General features: G+C 32.4%; 1 long non-coding RNA gene across 24 annotated transcripts in view; it reads left to right on the top strand.

The window, feature by feature from the left end:
- LOC102742234 (uncharacterized) overlaps window positions 1-18,138 on the top strand; it is a 676,629-nt gene that overhangs the window by 480,389 nt on the left and 178,102 nt on the right. For 6 of the 24 annotated variants that reach the window (XR_014147851.1, XR_014147855.1, XR_014147856.1 and 3 more), the window contains exon 2: window positions 15,426-15,533. The exons of 17 other annotated variants lie outside the window; for them this stretch is intronic. This is a non-coding gene — a long non-coding RNA (uncharacterized LOC102742234). Of the gene's footprint in view, window positions 1-3,117; window positions 3,831-15,425; window positions 15,534-18,138 lie in introns of those variants that run through there. One more of the 24 variants, XR_014147850.1, reaches the window with a different exon arrangement.

The raw sequence follows: 18,138 nt of genomic DNA, 5'->3' as shown, positions 1-18,138 counted from the left end.
AGTATCCAAAGAAAACATAAAAATATCTTTCAGTCTCAAATTCCATATTTGTTAAAATATTTTTCAGGTGACAACTTGTACTCCCAGTCCTTGGAGGATTTCAGACTGTGTGTTTCTGCCAAATTATCCCTCTGTCAGTATAGTCTTTTCTATCTTATGGATTGATTAGTCTACTTGAGTGATTTTAAAAACACACTTTGAGAACAAACTCACTATGGAAGAATAAAAGCTATAAACTACATCTCCCACATAAGATGCTCTAAAATGAGAATAAAGTGAATAATAACAGTACTGTAAACAAGAAAAGTACCATTAATAGAGCAGAGATTTTAAGAAATTATAAAAAATTATTAAGAAGTAGTTGGAATTGAATAAAATCTCTAGAGAAGTAAACCAGAAAAAAAAAAAAAAAAAAAAACAACTCAGAGTTCAAAACATTAGAACAGGACATCTGTATAGTTAAGATGTGTGTTCCAAGATCAGAATCAGCTGATACAATGCATTAGAAAAGTCCCTGAAAAATAGTCAATACTGATTATTTTTGGCAGAACATTCAGAGAAGCAAGATCTCCTCTAGGCTTTTGAAGATCAGTAAGCTCCAGGGTTTCCCCAGGAGAGATCAAACACGTTCAAGAGTTTAAGAGGAAAAGCTATGTCCCAGGTACCTAGACAACCAAGTAGTATGGGGGAAACACTCATTTAAACAAGCTTCTTGGGGTGCCTGGTGGCTCAGTTGGTTAGTCTACCTTCAGCTCAGGTCATGATCCTGGGACTCTGGGATCAAGCCCTGTGTCCGCTCCCTGCTTAACAGGGAGTCTGCTTCTCCCTCTCCCTCTTCCCCTCCCCACTCTCATGCTCTCTCTTTCACTCTCTCCCTTTCAAATAAATAAATAAATAAATAAAATCTTTATAAAGAAAAAATAAATAAACAAGTTTCTCGTACATTTAAGCCAGCAACATACCAGGTTGGTCCCACCCTTGTAATCCTAGCCAGCATATTTAGTAGAGAAAAAGAAATAGTGGGGAAAAATAAAATTAAAAAAAAAAAAAAACAGGATTCATAGCTGACATTAATGTAAACATAAAAACTGAAGGGACACAAAATGGATTAGAATTAGAAAATTCATTAGATTTGCCAGATATAGCATTTAAAAAAGAAAATCAATTACACTTCATATACTAGCAATAAATAGTAAAAAACATATTTTAAAAATTACCATTTAAAACAGTAAGAAAACTATAGGATATCAAAGATGAGTAATGAAAGATGTATAGGACATTGTGGAGAAAATTATAAAATGATTTTAAAGTATAATGAAAATGAATAAATGCACATAGAAATACATATGGTGGTATTTAACAAGATGCCATTTTATAGATTTCTCCAAATTCACCCATAAATATACTCAATTCTTATTAAAATCCTGACTTAATTTTTCAAGGATTTTTGCGACCTTATTCAAAAAGTTATTTGGAAAAGCAAAAGCTCTAGTAATAACAAAGACAGTTTTCAGGAGAAAAAAATAACTCTGTAGGGAAAAATATCCTGTCAGATAAATAACAGCCTTATTATGATCTACATTTAATTAAGGAAATAAGACATTGGTATATGTATATATAAACAGACCAATGGAATACAGCCCAGAAACAGAACACTTACTCACTGTAAATTGGTGAGTAAAAGGTGGACTGTTCAAAAGTATTACATTTTTTTTTAATAGAGAAAAAAATAAAACCAAGTCATTTCATACCATTCACAAAAACAAATCCTGGAAAAATAATGGAATGGTCTAAATGTCAAAACACAACCTTTTTTTTTTTTTTAATTTAATTTTATTTTGACAGAAAGAGAGAGTACAAGCAGGGAGAGGGAGAAGCAGGGAGCCTCACGCAGGACTCCATCCCAGGACCCGGGGATCATGACCTGAGCCTAAGCAAGACGCTTTCTTTTAGAGAGTTTGCTTCTCAAACCATTTCAGTTATCTGGACCAATAGGATTTTCTTCTTGGAAATTTAGAATTGTGACCCAGCTGCTTCTAGGTGACTGATGGTGAGAGTAAGGCATGTGAACAGAGGGCCGGATGTCTGGATGCTTGCACCTGGAGAGTTTTCTTATTTTCTCTTTTCCAAAAGCATATTGTTTAGTTTGTCATGGAATTTAAAGTCTTTTGGACACATAAACTGAAATTGCTCTTCATTTGAACTAATATGTGTGGATTTTTATCTTTGGATTCATTCATTTATTATTCACATTTTCCCCCCACATGTTCAATAATGTAGTTCTTTAGGAAAAGAAATCCATAAGAACAATAATAACAAGAACCAAAACAAATTTTTTCTGAAAATTAGTCTAGTTCTCCCAAGTGCATTCTGTTGCTTTGATGTTCTAGTGCATATATTTTAATAATAAACTACCTGTTTAGTAATATTTCTGCTTTAGGTCATAACAGTACATTGGATTTCATCTGTCAGGACCATAAATTATTATTTCAATTATGGATTTCAATATATTTTCCAAATTGTATTTTCTTTAAATTGGTATTAAAATCATTTGAAATAATAATGAAAATTCAAAAAGTATTGCATAAAGAAAATATTTCTCATTGAATCAGCTTTTTATTTCTTTTCTGAGGGTTATTTTCCATAAAAATTTACATAGTCTGAATGAATTACTAAATAAATTGTGGATGTAACATCAGATTTGCATTTATCTTTTATTTTTAAGTGTTCCATTGATTAAATATTGCATATTTAATGATGTTACTGGCATTACTCATGCACTTCTTTAGTAAATCACGTATAAAATACATTAAAGACTAAATTTATTAAATATATAAATCTAACATGTGACTTACACTTGGCTAAAATTTAACTCAGAGGGTATATTATGAAGTACTTTCTAGAGTAAAAGAAATCAAAAAAGTAAAGTAGAAATGCTACTTACATTAAAGCAGTCAGCGATATTAACCAAATTTGTTTAAACAACTTCAAAAGTGATAATATATTACCATTTACAATATGCCACTCAAAAATAACTATAAATCCATACTATATATCCATAATCTTATTGTTCTGCTTTTACACTTCTGGTGACTTTGAGTCTTTGTTTTCCAACAGCAATCACAAAGGGGAATTATTGCTAATCAGATTGGTAATGTGTGGATGTAGGCTCTGGAGATAACATGTTCAATGGACTGACAAGGAACCTGAGACTTGTATTTGAAAAGGAGAGTCAGAAAATAGCTGTATATGGGGAGGTGTCATTGAAGGCAAGACCTGAAGGCTGAAAAAGTACAGTCTACTGTGTACAGTGTGAGGGAAAACCTTCCAGGCTAAAGGAATAGCATATTCCAAGACCCTGAGGTGAAGAATAATTAGACATATTTCAAGGACTGAACCATAGTGTCTATCTTGGAACCCTGCAAATTTGAGATGTTACACTGCACTTTACAATTTCATTCATTTATGTATTATTCATTAAAGCAACACCTGTTACCACTGGAGAAATATTATTTAATAAAAAGAAAGGAAAGAAAAAAGAAAGGGGAAAAAGGAAGGGAGGAAAAGAAAAGCATCTGTTTTTTTTAAAACTAACTTTCTAATAAAGGCAACCAACATTAAACAATCTCACAATAATAATTTGACTTCATGGTATATAAACTTCTGACCCCTTTTATCAAAGAAAAGTGAAAACTGATATCAACAGGTGTAGAATAAAATTGTGCTAAATTTTCTTGAATTATGTGATACTATTTTTACTTCATTTGAGCTTATAATCATCTACTCAGCACATTTACTGCTCTTAAATCTTCTTCATTTATGTTCACTTCTTACTTTCCACTGTCTCTATATTGTTATTTTTCTTATTGTTATTAAATCATTCATTTGCAAATAAAAATATGCTAAAAAACATACTTGAAGCCTAGGTCCACATCTTCTCACTTTTCATGCTTGAAATCATAACTAATAACCAGGAGACCATCACAACAAAAAACTTTTCAATGAAATAGAGAGCACAAATACATATAGCTGTGGACTAAAGCAATTGACCATATGAGAACACACCTGGGAAGTCTCCCTGTTATAGCACCCCACCCCATTCCCCCACCCCACCCTCCCACCTCTGGCAGAGAATGACTGAGGAAGTGGAGCAGGTCTACTAATGGTAGAAATCTGCTGGACATACCTACTCTGAGAACGAAAGGACTCACTCTTGAGTGGGAAAAGCTGCAAATAGGACTGAGATCCATTTTGACTGCTTCATTAGGGAAAACACATAGACAAAGCAGGAAGGTTATGTGATGGTAGTAGGTGTCACAAAAGTGACAAATCTCCAGAAAGCTGCATCTGCTACAATGGAGGGAGCAGTTAGGAAGCAGGAGCCCTCCGCTACAATAGCAGTTTCAAGTGAAGGAACTTTAGAAGCTCAGTGGTGGCTATAGAAACACTCCTGAACAGATGATGTTTGAGAAGCAAAAGAGATTTTAAGGTAACAGCCCATCATGTTAGAAATAAAAGGCAGGGGTGCCTGGGTGGCTCAGTCCTTAAGCTTCTGCCTTCGGCTTGGGTCATGAACCCAGGACCCTGGGATCGAGCCCCTCATCGGGCTCCCTGCTCGGCGGGAAGCCTGCTTCTCCCTCTCCCACTCCCCCTGCTTGTGTTCCTGCTCTCACGGTCTCTCTCTCTGTCAAATAAATAAAATCTTTAAAGAAATAAAAGGTAGAGCTTGGGAGCAGAGAAACCTATAAAATTCTCCTGGCCCTTCACTACCCTCACCAGGAAACTTCTATTTATTTTTTTTCCCCAGGTTTATTGAAATATAACTGAGAAATAACATTGTGACAGAGTAAGTTGTACAATATGATTTGATATGTGCATATATTGTGAAATGATTACCATAATAAGGTTATTTAACACATTTATCACGTCACACGTGTTTATTGGGGGGAGGATGATATGAGAACATTAAAAATCTGCTGCCCTTAGCAAATTTTAAATATACAATACGGTATTGTTAACTACAGTCATCACCCTACTTTGGATCCCCAGAATAAATTTGGTTAGTTTGTGTTTTATAATTGAACTATTTCTAGTAATACTTTTCAAATCTGAGTCTTAATTTTTGTCATATTGATATAATTGAAGAAATATATAAAATATGTAAGTAATATATTTTTGAATTACTATCATTCAAATTATCCATAAACATTAGCTGCAATGATATCGTAAAGAACACATTTAATTAACTGGAATTCACAGCTCTGTTTTGAATATGGAGACTACCTGCAAGATAGTGTGTGGATCACAATCTAGAGATAGGAAAGGTGTTGTTATGGATATTTTAGTTTCATATAATGGCAGTATAAATTGTTTTGAATTATAAGCTACACAAAAGCTAGGACTATTTCCTACAGAGTGCAGAATCATTGGGAAATTCAAAGACGTTATTTAGGTTACCAAACTTAAAATGACGCTGTATATATACTGGTGCATCTCATTATTTCTGCTTTTATGTTGTGAAGAATATTATCAGGTTCACTTTATTTTGATAATATTTTCCAATTTTCAAGTTGTTTTTTGTTAAATGAATTTTAAAGTAAACAATAATGTCTTTTTGTCAATCAAGTTAAATATGCATAAAAATATAACTATAGATATAAATAATTACTGTGGGGGGTCACAAGATAAAGCAGTTAAAAAGTACAGGAACACTGCTTTGGTAACTGCATAATGAAGAGTGAGAATATTAATCTGTTGGCTTCATTAGGAATTTCTAGTACCATTTAATTTTCATAAGGAAGCATATGCGATATTATTATTGATATATTCAGTATTTAAATAAGAGAGCATTTATGTTGGTCATTAAGTTCCCCTCAAGTTTTACGAGTTAATACACAGTGTGGTGAACTAAAAGAGGTGTTAAATATGTTTACTTATCTAGAGTAAAATAAAGGAACTGAAAAATGAAGTCAAAATGTGTGAAATGAATAATTTCATTCACATTTGGCTTTAATTACCATAAGTGTAAATATGAAGATTTTAGACATGGCCCACTCCCCTTTAGATTTCTGTAAGGTAGGCAGTTTTGCTGTTGTGGATTAAATAATTTCTCTGTGCAATAGGTATCTTACCCTCATTGGACTTAACTAGTGGAGAGAAAGTTGTATAAAATGTAACTCTTGTTTGTGTTGTAAAATTGTTACTATTTCCTTCTACTTTGTAACATTTATCACATAACATTTTCCATTTTTGACTTCCCAATATTGGCTAGAATATTCACTTCTCAACTTCTTTTCCTATATTTTGGTTAATATCCTTATTCAATCTGTTCATTGTTGGTTATTTCTATATTTCCACTGCTTACTCGCTCACCATCTGTCATTCTCCCTTCCCACTCCCTGCCTCTTTCTACATTTTTTTTTCTTTGTGTAGATGACATCAGTCTAGTTTTCACTTGCCTTTCTTCCAGTTCTATTCTGTTCTTTTCTGTGTTCTTTATCTCTTCTTCTCTGTTGTGTGCCTTGAGAAATAACCAAATCATACCAACATTTTCAAATTCATTAATCTTCCAGTATTCCCAGGGCAGTGATGGTTTGGGGATAACATAAGAAAGAGACTCTTCTGATACTAAATTTAAAGAAACATGAGAAAGTTTAAATAACTTGTGAGAAAGTAAGTTTATTACCAATGTCAGTAATGACTTAAAAACAGGGTTTAAATTAAGAAGGGATTAAAGAATTTTAAGTGATAGAAATAGGGCCCTTGTTTAATTCATAGCACAGACATCACAGTATATCTTACAAGTGTTCTGATCACTTCCTTTGAGTACTAAACACTACAGCTAGCACAATACTCATACTCTGGTAATATTGCCGTTTTTCCTTATTTATTGTGTGAAACCTTAAGCTCATTAAAGTTCTACCTTTACACAATTACAGTATGGCTTATAGATTAGCATTATCAATCAATGCCATGCTTTCTCTGAAATATCCCTATATTTTATTTTTAAAGATTTTAGTAATACCACCACTATATTATTTTTGTGAATAATGAGTCATATGATATTTATAAAATTATTAGCATATATCTTACAATATCATATTATTCCATGCTATTAGTATGTATTTTAAAAATATGTTTTAGAACATAAACAAATTTAACATTTGCTTTCATTCCCTTACCATCCTCACTAAAATAGTTACAAATGTTAAACATATTTATGAGGTAATAGGTTAAGGAAAAAATATCAGTTAATTGAAAAACTGTGGAATTATTGTCACTGGAATTTGTCTTTTGCTCTTTTGAAATAAAATGTCAGAATATCATATTACATTCATTGATTAACTCATATTTACTTCTTCTTATCTCAGATTAACCTGTGATGTCAAAGGGGATATTACTTGAAGTTTTAGGTTAATGCATACAATTTAAATTATGAATTGGAAAACTTCAGTGGAATAATTTTTCCTGAAAGATCATAACTTGCCTTGTCTTCCATCTATGTAGCATACAAAATCACATGTATAATAAATATATAATTTGATTTAAATATTTAACAATGGAAATCAAATTCTGTTATTCCAAGAGACTTACAGGAGTCCATAGATGTTAAAACTGTGATTGTTATAGTAAACTACAGATTGCTACCATGACAAAATGATTTCCTTTATAGTAATATACCCAAAAAGCATTATGAAGGCCTCACACGGAATGTTATAGACTAAATCAAATACAATATTTTTATATGAGACAAAAACCTTAAAATATAAGGTATTGACACTTATTTGAAGAGAAAACCAATACAAACATAACAAATATATTAATTTACTGATACTTATTGCTTGTGTGTAAGTGAATATTTTTAAAGATATAAATTATACATTTATTGAACATTCAATACAAAAAATGTTTTGAATCGCAGTTTAGTGAAGCAAAGCAAATGTCATGAGAGATATGTCATTTCAGTTTTGGTCAATCAAAGGACAAAGTAAGAGGCTAAAATATCTTTGTAGGAGAATAATAGGACAAAACTATATAATGTGTTATTCACTTTATTTGTATAAAATATATTTGTTTTTCTGCAATTCTAGAGTATCAGCATATATTATTTATGAGCAGTAAAGAATAAGGATACCATTCATATTGTAAACATCGTTATTTTGACATTTTTTATATTCTAACTGGGACTCTACTGACTCAATGGCATTATGATTTGTATCTCATTTGCTGAAGTTTTCCATCATAAGACAGTATTCTGATAAAATCTGTTACAGAAATTTTCAAAAAATGTAAGTTTCTTCTAATGGATGACTTTTTTTCTACTGCTTCTCCTTAGAAAGATATTATGAGCTTAATTAAAAAAAAACTTAATTGTGGGGAGGGGGGTGGGAGGATGGGTTAGCCTAGTGATGGGTATTGAGGAGGGCACATTCTGCATGGAGCACTGGGTGTTATGCACAAACAACGAATCATGGAACACTTCATCTAAAACTAATGATGTAATGTATGGGGATTAACATAAGAATAAAAAAAAATTAATTGTTCAGATTCAAGAAAAGATGAAATTAACAAGAATAAATTACTCTCATACTTGAAACCAACCAAAATAGGTAAAGTGTATAAAACAATAGTTTTCAAGACACTGGGCATCACAAAATGAATGATAGTGAATCCTGAAAAGTGGAAAACAATAGTGCAAGCCCCAATTTGCCCAAAATTACTGCTCTGAAAAAGTTTGCAGTCCATGCTACAGGGAGTGGGAAGTCAGGCAGAACCAGAGGACACCCTGGAGACAAAGCTTACAGTCTAGGTAAAGCAAGGTAGTTAGAGTTCATAGGACAGAGCAGCAGCAAGGAGAAAGCTGAACAGAAAGAGAACTCTGGCAGTCTGCAGAGGGTGCCCTGGGTAGTCTGCTTAGTGCGATCAGCCAATGTAGGTTAAGAAACTAGTGTAGAACGTGGATAGAATCACTGCAAGGTTTGGAGGTAACAATGCATGCCGGTCACAAAGGATCAGAAATTTTTATTCATAAAATATAGAAATACGAAAGAGTGTAAGATGGATTGTTACCATTAATAAGTACTAGGGCTCATACAAATATCAGTTTTAACATAAAACAGTAACAGTTATAAAATGGCAGAAATGAAATTTTAAGTGGTATCATATGTAAGAGCAGCAAGAAATCCTCAAAAACCTGGGTTTGTATCAAGCATTGACCTTTTCAAGATTCTTTGTTTCCAATAATTTATTTTGAATATCTGGGTTTTGTCAAGATGGCCCTAGCCCATATGATTCCTGGTTATGTAACTACTAGAATAGCCCTTTGCAGTGGCATGAAAAGAAAGAGATGATACTATGATAAATTCTCATTTTCCGTATTCAGTTTGTATCTACCTTGTGGATAGGAAAATGCCTACATTTGAAAGCTTCATGGGATCTCACCACAAGGCCTTTTTATTTTTATTTTTAAATTTTTTTAAAAGATTTTATTTATTTATTTGAGAGAAAAAGAGCGAGCACAAGCAGGGGAAGTGGCAGGCAGAGGGAGAAGCAGGCTCCCTGCTAGATCCCTGGACTCTGGGATCATGACCTGAGCCTAAGGTAGGCGCTTAACCAACTGAGCCCCCCAGACATCCTGCCACAAGGCCTTTTTAAATGATAATCTAAGAAGGTGATAAACAAAACTGTCTTTTTATTGTATGTCAAATGAAAGATATGAAAGGCATTTATACAGAGAGCAAGGAAATATTTTAGATATGTTATGAATTGTCTAAAAAAGAAATGCATTTTTATGCATTCATATTGAAAGACTCAATGCTATTAAAAAATGTCAATTTCCTCCAAACATATGTATAGATTAAATGTTAACACAATAAAAATAGTAGCAGGATTTTGATGGAAATGTGAAAGCTGACTATGAAATATACATGAAAATTCTATTGTCAAATCTAGCTAATAATTTGAAGAAAAAGTACAGAGTGCAAGAACCTAAGATAACAGAAACTTAATATAAAACACAAGTATTAAGACATAAAAAAGTATGGGTTGAAAGTGTAATTTAACTTAAGTTTATAGTTTCAATTATTTTGAAAATTTATCTATGTTAAATATTCCTACTGCTTTATAGTGCTAGATACATGAAATGTTAGAGCATTACTTTCCTAATTGTCTTTAATATTAGAAACAATCCTGTAATTTTCTTTTTGTGTTATTAATCATCAGTTTTACCTAGAAAACAGTTTCTGTAAGTGAGCTAGTTTTTTGCTAAACCTAGACATAACAGCAGTTGGAAAGTAAATAAAACAAAAAACGGACAGTTAAAAAATATTTTATGTCTTTTCTCATACTTAAACAAAATAGCAAAATACTGTCTCAACTTAATCTAAGTGCTGTTACTTTAAAAAGCTTAATAATTACTATGACTTGATTTGATGAACTCTACTTCCCATCCCCTAGTATATTAAGAACTGGTATTGTTCACTTAAAGCTTATTATACTATGGCTCATGTTATTTCTTCCTATCCTGGAATGTCAGCCCACATACATTATTCACAGGAAGCAGAGTGAACTTTAAATAGGGAGATTATACTGGAGGGAAATGAGAAAGCCATCATTCTCAATTTTACCCCATACTGTTATTAAAGGTTATATAGGCAGTGCTCTTTCTTTTCCCCACTTTTATTTAACGCTTTTTCTTCTTCCTTTTTTCTTTCTGATTATCTTTTTCCTTTTCATCTCCCATAACATCCACATAATTCTTGCCTTTTTTCTGTATTGTGTGAAGGAACTAGTTGAGTTATTTTAAATGATTTACTATCTTCATGTTGTGAGCTAGACATTGAAATAACTTACGATGAATAACATATTGTATACTATATGACTTCCTTCTATTCTTTGTCTAAAATGTGGTCGATCTGAATTTAAGTCATTAAGTATGAAAATATTTGCCTGAAGAATTTGAACAGCAAGTTTCAGGCTAGTATAAATTAAATTATTAAACAATGACAATTGCAATGGAAATGCTAACAGACCTTTTACTAAACAATAAACTATGCAATTATAGACAGTGTTCCCTGACAACATGTGCTTACTTATCAGCAAAATGTTTCCATAACAGCATTTCCATGTTAGATGACTGACAGATACTTAAACACTGCAGGGAACATATAAAAGTTTTGCTTATTATTTATACTCAGCTCATAATTTCTGAGGAAGTATTTAAACTGGAAACTTATAAAATGACATATTCAATTTTATTGATATTTGAAATTTTGGTCATAAAATAAAAAGTAGCAGTATAATCTAGAATCTTTTAAATTAAGTGTAAAACTCAGTGTTACTAATAATCACTACATTTATTTGTACTTAATATGTTTTTGGTATGTCTTTAATATGTTTTATGGCTGGCATATAAGAAAAATTAGAAGAAAAAGAATGATGTTTCAAAAGTGAACCATTGATATATTCTTTTGTCTTTGAAAGATTTTTATTTATTTATTTGAGAGAGAGATCTAGAGCGGGGAAAAGGGGCAAATGGAAAGGGACAAGCAGACACCCTGCTTGAGCAGGAAGCCCTACGTGAGACTAGATCTCATGATACTGGGATCATGACATGAGCCAAAGGCAGATGCTTACCTGACTGAGCCACCTAGGCGCCCCTGATATATCCTTCTGGAAACTCTTTTATATATACCAGAAAGGCAGTGAGTTTTACTGGAAAGAACAAATGCTTTGGAGTATGACATCTATTTTTTCTACACATTTGTTGTAGAGGGAGGGGTGTGTTCCTTAACAACCCTGAAATTCAGTTTAATTATTGGCATAAAGAGGAAGTAAAAGCAAACCTATGGATTTTTTTCCTAAGAGAATGAACTAATAAAGTGGAACACAAATGCATTTATTCTTCTATCCCTTAGTTTACGTGAAAATGAATTTCTTCACAACTACTCTTCCCTCCCTCCCGGTCCTGTCACCATTTTTTCAATTTTTCATTTTGAATTAATTAAAAATAACTCAGCCTTCTGATTTGTTAATTTCTTTTACTTTAAGATTTTTGAGTACTGCCTCTAGGAAAAATATGTTTTTAGACATGATTCAACTTTTGAAATCTGTGGCAAATATCTGACTAGTGAGTAGCATCTTTCCTTGGACATTCCGTGGTTACCTCAATTTTCTAGGTATTTAGTGAAATGAGAAGAAAGTTTATATCCACACAAAAACCTGCACACATATTTTTATAGCAAGCAGCTTTTTTCATAATTACCAAAAGATGGCAACATCATGTGGCTATATTGATATCCGTAGATTATATCAATGAATTAGAAGAGACATCTTCCATGCAGAAGAATCCCAAATAATTTGGTAAATATGCCATCTTCTGCGAGATGTAACTTAATTCTCCACTCTTTAAGAGTGGACTGTACAAAGTGTTTTCCTTTCAGACTTGATGGGGAGCTAGCAAGTAATTTTCTGGTGGAGAAATCTCTCAAACACTACTTCCACTATTAACAACAGTGATACGTCATGTTGACAGTTTTTGCCCTTGATATGAAGTAATGAAGGGCACTTTACCTTAGTGGCCTTCATACCCAAAACACACAACCCCAGTCTAATCATGAGGAAAATAGATATAAATCCCAGTAGAAGAATATTCTGCAAAATTCTGCAAAAAAGGACCAGTATTCCACAAAACTACCAAGGTCATCAAGAACAAGGAAAGTCTGAGAAACCGTCATAGCCAAGAGGAGCCTCAGGAGATATGATGACTAAATATAGCGTCATGTCCTGGATGTGATACTAGAACAGAAAAATGACATTAGGTAAAAAAAGAAAAGAAAAAAAGGAAATCTAAAAAAAGATGGACTTTTAGTTAATAATAATATGAAAAATACAGTTTCTGAAATTGGTAGCATCAAAAGAAAATATTAATAAAAGTTAGAGCAAATATCATTCAGTTGAAAACATGTTGAAAAGGTAATTTTCATAGACAATACATTCAAGGAATTCCATTATATACATAATAACAATTTAGAAAACAAAACAAGTGGAAATTGAGAAATACATCAACAAAGAAATAATAGATGAGAATTACATCAGAAAATCCCAAGTCTTCATATGTAACTGGGCCCCCAAGTGTTCAAAACTGAAAACAAAGAAAGATCTAAACGTAGACACAATGTAATGACGTTTCAGGAAACCACAGGAGAGAGCAAAATCACATTAGTTTAATTAGGAAAAGGTAAAATAAAGATCATCACCAGAGAAATCAGAGTCATACTGGCATCTAACTTTTTATCCCCAACACTAAATTGCTACAAAATGCGGGTGAAATATAAAAACAATAAGATGCAAAAACAAATGGACCTTAGAATAACTAATTTAATACATAAATAGTGTTTATGTAAGTCATAAAATATAATTTTGAGAAAATAACATTTAAATTAAGAAATAATTAAATGTGTAGTTTAAGGTTTTTGATTAACACAAATAGTGCTACAACTCTCTAAGAGAGTTGCATGTGGTTACAACTTCTCAGGAAGCTTTTTCTCTCTTGTTTGGCTCAGAGTTGAGGCAAATTCATTTGCATTCTTTAGGGAGTTGAGAGAAATGGGGATAGTGCGATTGTTGTTTACCTTTACCGTTATTCTGAAGATATACCTTTTTACGTCTCCAGCTTTGTTGGGAGGGCTGCTACTTGACTCCATACACTGGATACCGGACCTTCACAGCAGACCATCTTACCTGATGCAAAACTAAAATTCAAATTTACATGTATCAACAAAGGTTTTCAGGATAAAAGTAGCTTCAGTAATCATTTGCCTTACTACTCCAGGCTCCTGAGTTTTCTTAGTATGACTTGGTAGGGCCTCTTATTTTTCTGTTATTTTGATACACTTGAGGATTTAAAAATAAAAATATTTTACACAGCATTTTTACTTTTTATGTGTGTGGAGGGATAGGTTCAAATAACCTAGCCATTCATGTTCCCAGAAATTAAAGTAACCTACACATGTAAGAAAGTTATTTCCATCATTGCAAATGGCAAGATTTCATTCTTTTTTATGGCTGAGTAATATTCCATTCCACATCTTCTTCATCGTCTTCTTCTTCTTCTTCTTCTTCTTCTTCTTCTTCTTCTTCTTCTTCTTCTTCTTCTCCCATTCATCAGTTGATGGATATTTGGGCTGTTTTGGCTATTGTAGATAATGCTGCTATAAACATCAGGGTGCATGTATCCCTTTGATTTAGTATTTTTTGTAATTGGGTAAATACCTAGTAGCGCAATTGGTGGATCATAGGGTAGTTCTATTTTTAACATTTTGAGAAACCTCCATAATATTAGAGAGAAGCAAACCAGGAAACGGCCTCGTAACTAAGAGAACACACTAACGGTTACCAGATGGGAGGTGGGTGGGGGGGAAGGGTGAAATAGGTGATGGGGATTAAGGAGTGCACTTGTTGTGATGAGCACCAGTTGATGTGTGGAAATGTTGAATCACTATATTATACACCTGAAACTAATGTTACACTCTAAGTTAACTAACTGGAATTTAAATAAAAACTTAAAAAAGTTATTTCTAACTATTAAATTCATAAAACTATTGGTGGAGTTAGAGATGAATGTGTCTGGCACTTTGATGCAAAGTCTATTTCACCCTACCCCACCCATCTCCGTTACTCTATTTATATCCTCTGATCTTATGGAATTGAATAGCTAAGTAAAACCATAATCTCATGGTTCAAATAGTGTTTTTAGAATTATATGTATATTTTTTTATTACATAAGCTCCACACCCAATGTGGGGCTTGAACTCACGATCCTGAGATAATGACCTGAGCTGAGATCAAGAGTTGGACACTTAACCGACTGAGCCACCCAGGCATCCCTAGAATTATAATTTTTTTCTGTGCAATGTTTAAAAGCTCAAAGACTCTTGATTTTCAGACCTTTTTTTTCGTATTTGAATACTTCCTCAGTACAGCAAAACGTCCCTTCAGTGGATTTCAACACAAAGCTCCAAAAGTTTATTTACTCTCCCCCTACAAAAAATAAGCACTGAGACAGGCTAACAGTTACTATCCTGATTTTGAGAAAATGCCAACAAAGACACACCTAATTATAAATTTAAAGACAGTGGTATAAATAAATTTAGAGGCAGTAGAGGAGGGAGTCAAGAGAGGTATTATCAAATGGTTCATTTATTTCAGTAATGTCCAAGGTAAGTTTTTCTCTTTAGAATGAAGAGGATGCAGGCAGTCTAAAGAGGGAGATAAACTTAGAATAAAAATTTAGGAAAATGGGAGAGTTAGTAAGAAGAGGTACAAAAAAACATATAGGCGATATTTACTGTCAAGTTAAAATGTAGAAGGAGAATTGTAGTGAACCCAATACGTAGATTTCTGTGATTTTTTTTTTTTTTTGGCAGCTTAAGAAAAGGACTGGGAATTTATAAAAGATTATTTATGGTTGTGGTGGTATTGCAGAGCATGTGTGCTGAAAAGACAAGAAAGACACTTCAGGTTTGGGAAAGAGAGTAAGTCAGTGATTTCTCATGCAATTATGGCTCAATAGTGAAGAAAAATAGGTCAGAATAGAACTTATAAATATGAACAGATTGTGGTGATTTGGAGACTAGAGATTTGGTGAAGTTTTACATAAAATTTATTGAGTAAGAAAATGAAAGAGCACATAATAAATATACACTTATTAAATACCTGTTGATTAACTCATGAGGCAAAGATGCATATTATTAAATTGAATTAATGATTCTTGGTTATCAAAGTTTTAGCTAACTTTTATTTTTTCTGTTTCCCTAAATTTGGACTGCGTGTAGTTCATAATCACAGTTAAGTTTTAAAGTGAAGTATTTTCACCATGTGTTCCACTTGATTATTAACATTTTGCAATTGGCTGATTAAACATGAAGAAAAATAATCTCACTGGTCACATTTCTAACTGTTTTTCGTGTTATGAAACAACATTTGACCTGAGAAAGTATTCAGTTACTGAGAGCATGATTTTGCTCAGTGATTTTGCTTGTATTTGCTTCAAAAATGGATGCAAGAGATCAATTGGTATTCTTAAGTGTGAAACTCCTTGTGGCGTGATTTATCTCTAAAATTTTGAACATCCTCTGGACTAATTTTGTCATTATATCACATTAGTACTAATTGAAGAGACTCAAATTTAGAGTCTTGTTGTTTCTAGATGAAACATAATTTAAATTCTAAGAATGCAGACTGTCATTGCTTCTTAAGTAAAATTGCTAGAAAATTATGCTGATATATCTTAAAGTAACTGGAACTTTACAGCTAAAACTTTGTCTGAAATTTTTAAGAAGTAATCATGATCACAAAACAACTATTATGAGCTTGGTTGCAGTAAATATTGCAATAGGACACATAGAGAAATAACAATATAAATTGTGGCCTTTGTTCTCCAAGAGCCTTCAAAATTAAGCCCTGCTTTAGACCTACGTGCAAGACATATAGAGAAGAGAAAAATATTATTAAAGCAAAAATATAATTGAGCAAGCTATTTAAAAACATACATACACATGTATAATTCACTAGAGCTTCCTTTTATAATGGCAGTTGTATTTACTTGTTTCCTTGTCTAATTCTCATGCTTCTGTGAACATTTGAAACACCCTTCTCAAAAATGTTTACTTCCTCCTAAAGAAACTAGTAGAGAGCTGAATCAATGCTATATTTACAAACTAGATTGTCTTAGGGGGTCATCTAGGTCTTTGACTATTTTTAGATTTCATTTACTACCTTACAGTACAGTTTGTTTCAGAAGTAATTAGATAGGGCCATGAGCCAGTAATAACAACAGACATCATGAACAAGGTGACAAGTGAATATGCAGAGATACCTTTGAAGTCAGCTGAGTATAAAGATGACAATGATAAAATCTAAAAATGAAGAAGATGGCTTTTTAAATCTTTTTCTTGTCGTTGCTCTAGCTGGAATTATTTTTGAAAGTTCAGTTTACTGCTGTATTAAGGACACATTTAACTGAATGGAGACTTTCAGCTACAATTGACTATGATACAGAGTATGCATTTTTCCGGAAATATTATCTACAGCAGGAACAAACTTTTATGATTATTTTGCCCATTACCTACAAAAATTAGGTATGTTTATGTGGGGTGTATGATAAGGAAGGCTAAAAATAACATTTTATTTAAATTTAGTGTAACATATAATTACTGTCCAAATCACACACGAATGACCTTATTCATCTAGAATAAAAGATATTTTCATAATGGAGTCCCTTTCCAGAAAATAAAATAGCATGAAAACACTGCATCTAAACTATGTAAATATTAATATAAAATCATAATTAATTTGAAAGAATTGTAATTCTGTTGTTATAAAGATACTATTGTTAAAAATACACATTATAAAACCAGCATAATTTGATTGAAGTTTATTTCAAATTTGTATCCCACAAGAGTGCCATAGGCCCATGGTATTTTAGGTTCTATCAGTTTTCATAAATTTCAGCATTAATACTTTCCCTTGATTAAAAAAATCTGCTACAATCTTTAATTTTTTTGAGACCTGAAAAGGTTTATTACAAATTAGCAAATGTATGAGGATTTGTATTATAAGAACTCATCTTTCTTCCCATTATTTTCCCTATTAACCTGATAGAAAATAAAATTTCTGAGAAATTCTTTAAGTCTGCAAAGAAACTTTAAAGACAGTTATAATCTTATTGTTGGTCTATCCATTTTTAAAGTGTCCTCGGTGAAGTCATATTTTAAATACTCTAGGACATATTTGTCCATGTGTTGACTAAACATATTTTATTTTCTGTAATGTCTCTTGGATGCAGATGTGTTTTTTCCAATTTTGCTAGCACCACTTAAATTTGATAACCACTTCTTACCTGGATTCTAAGTGTTCTCTTTTTGAATATCCCTAATACCAGTTGCTAGTCCCTGCCAGACATGAATACTGTTAACCAGTTAGGAATATGATTACATTAGGCTTCTCCCTATATTCTTTAGAATTACTTCTATTTCCATACAACTAAAACACCCTTGGGGAGCTTAGACTGTTACTCTAATTTATGAAATTTGTGATTCTATATTACTACTTTATTACATAATATGTCTTATAGGAATG

This window comes from Leptonychotes weddellii, chromosome 8 (assembly GCF_054177405.1).
Source record: "Leptonychotes weddellii isolate Sample4059 chromosome 8, ASM5417740v2, whole genome shotgun sequence".
Classification (NCBI taxonomy): domain Eukaryota; kingdom Metazoa; phylum Chordata; class Mammalia; order Carnivora; family Phocidae; genus Leptonychotes; species Leptonychotes weddellii.
Note: the sequence above shows the minus strand (reverse complement) of the source record. Positions and strands in the feature narration are given on the sequence as shown.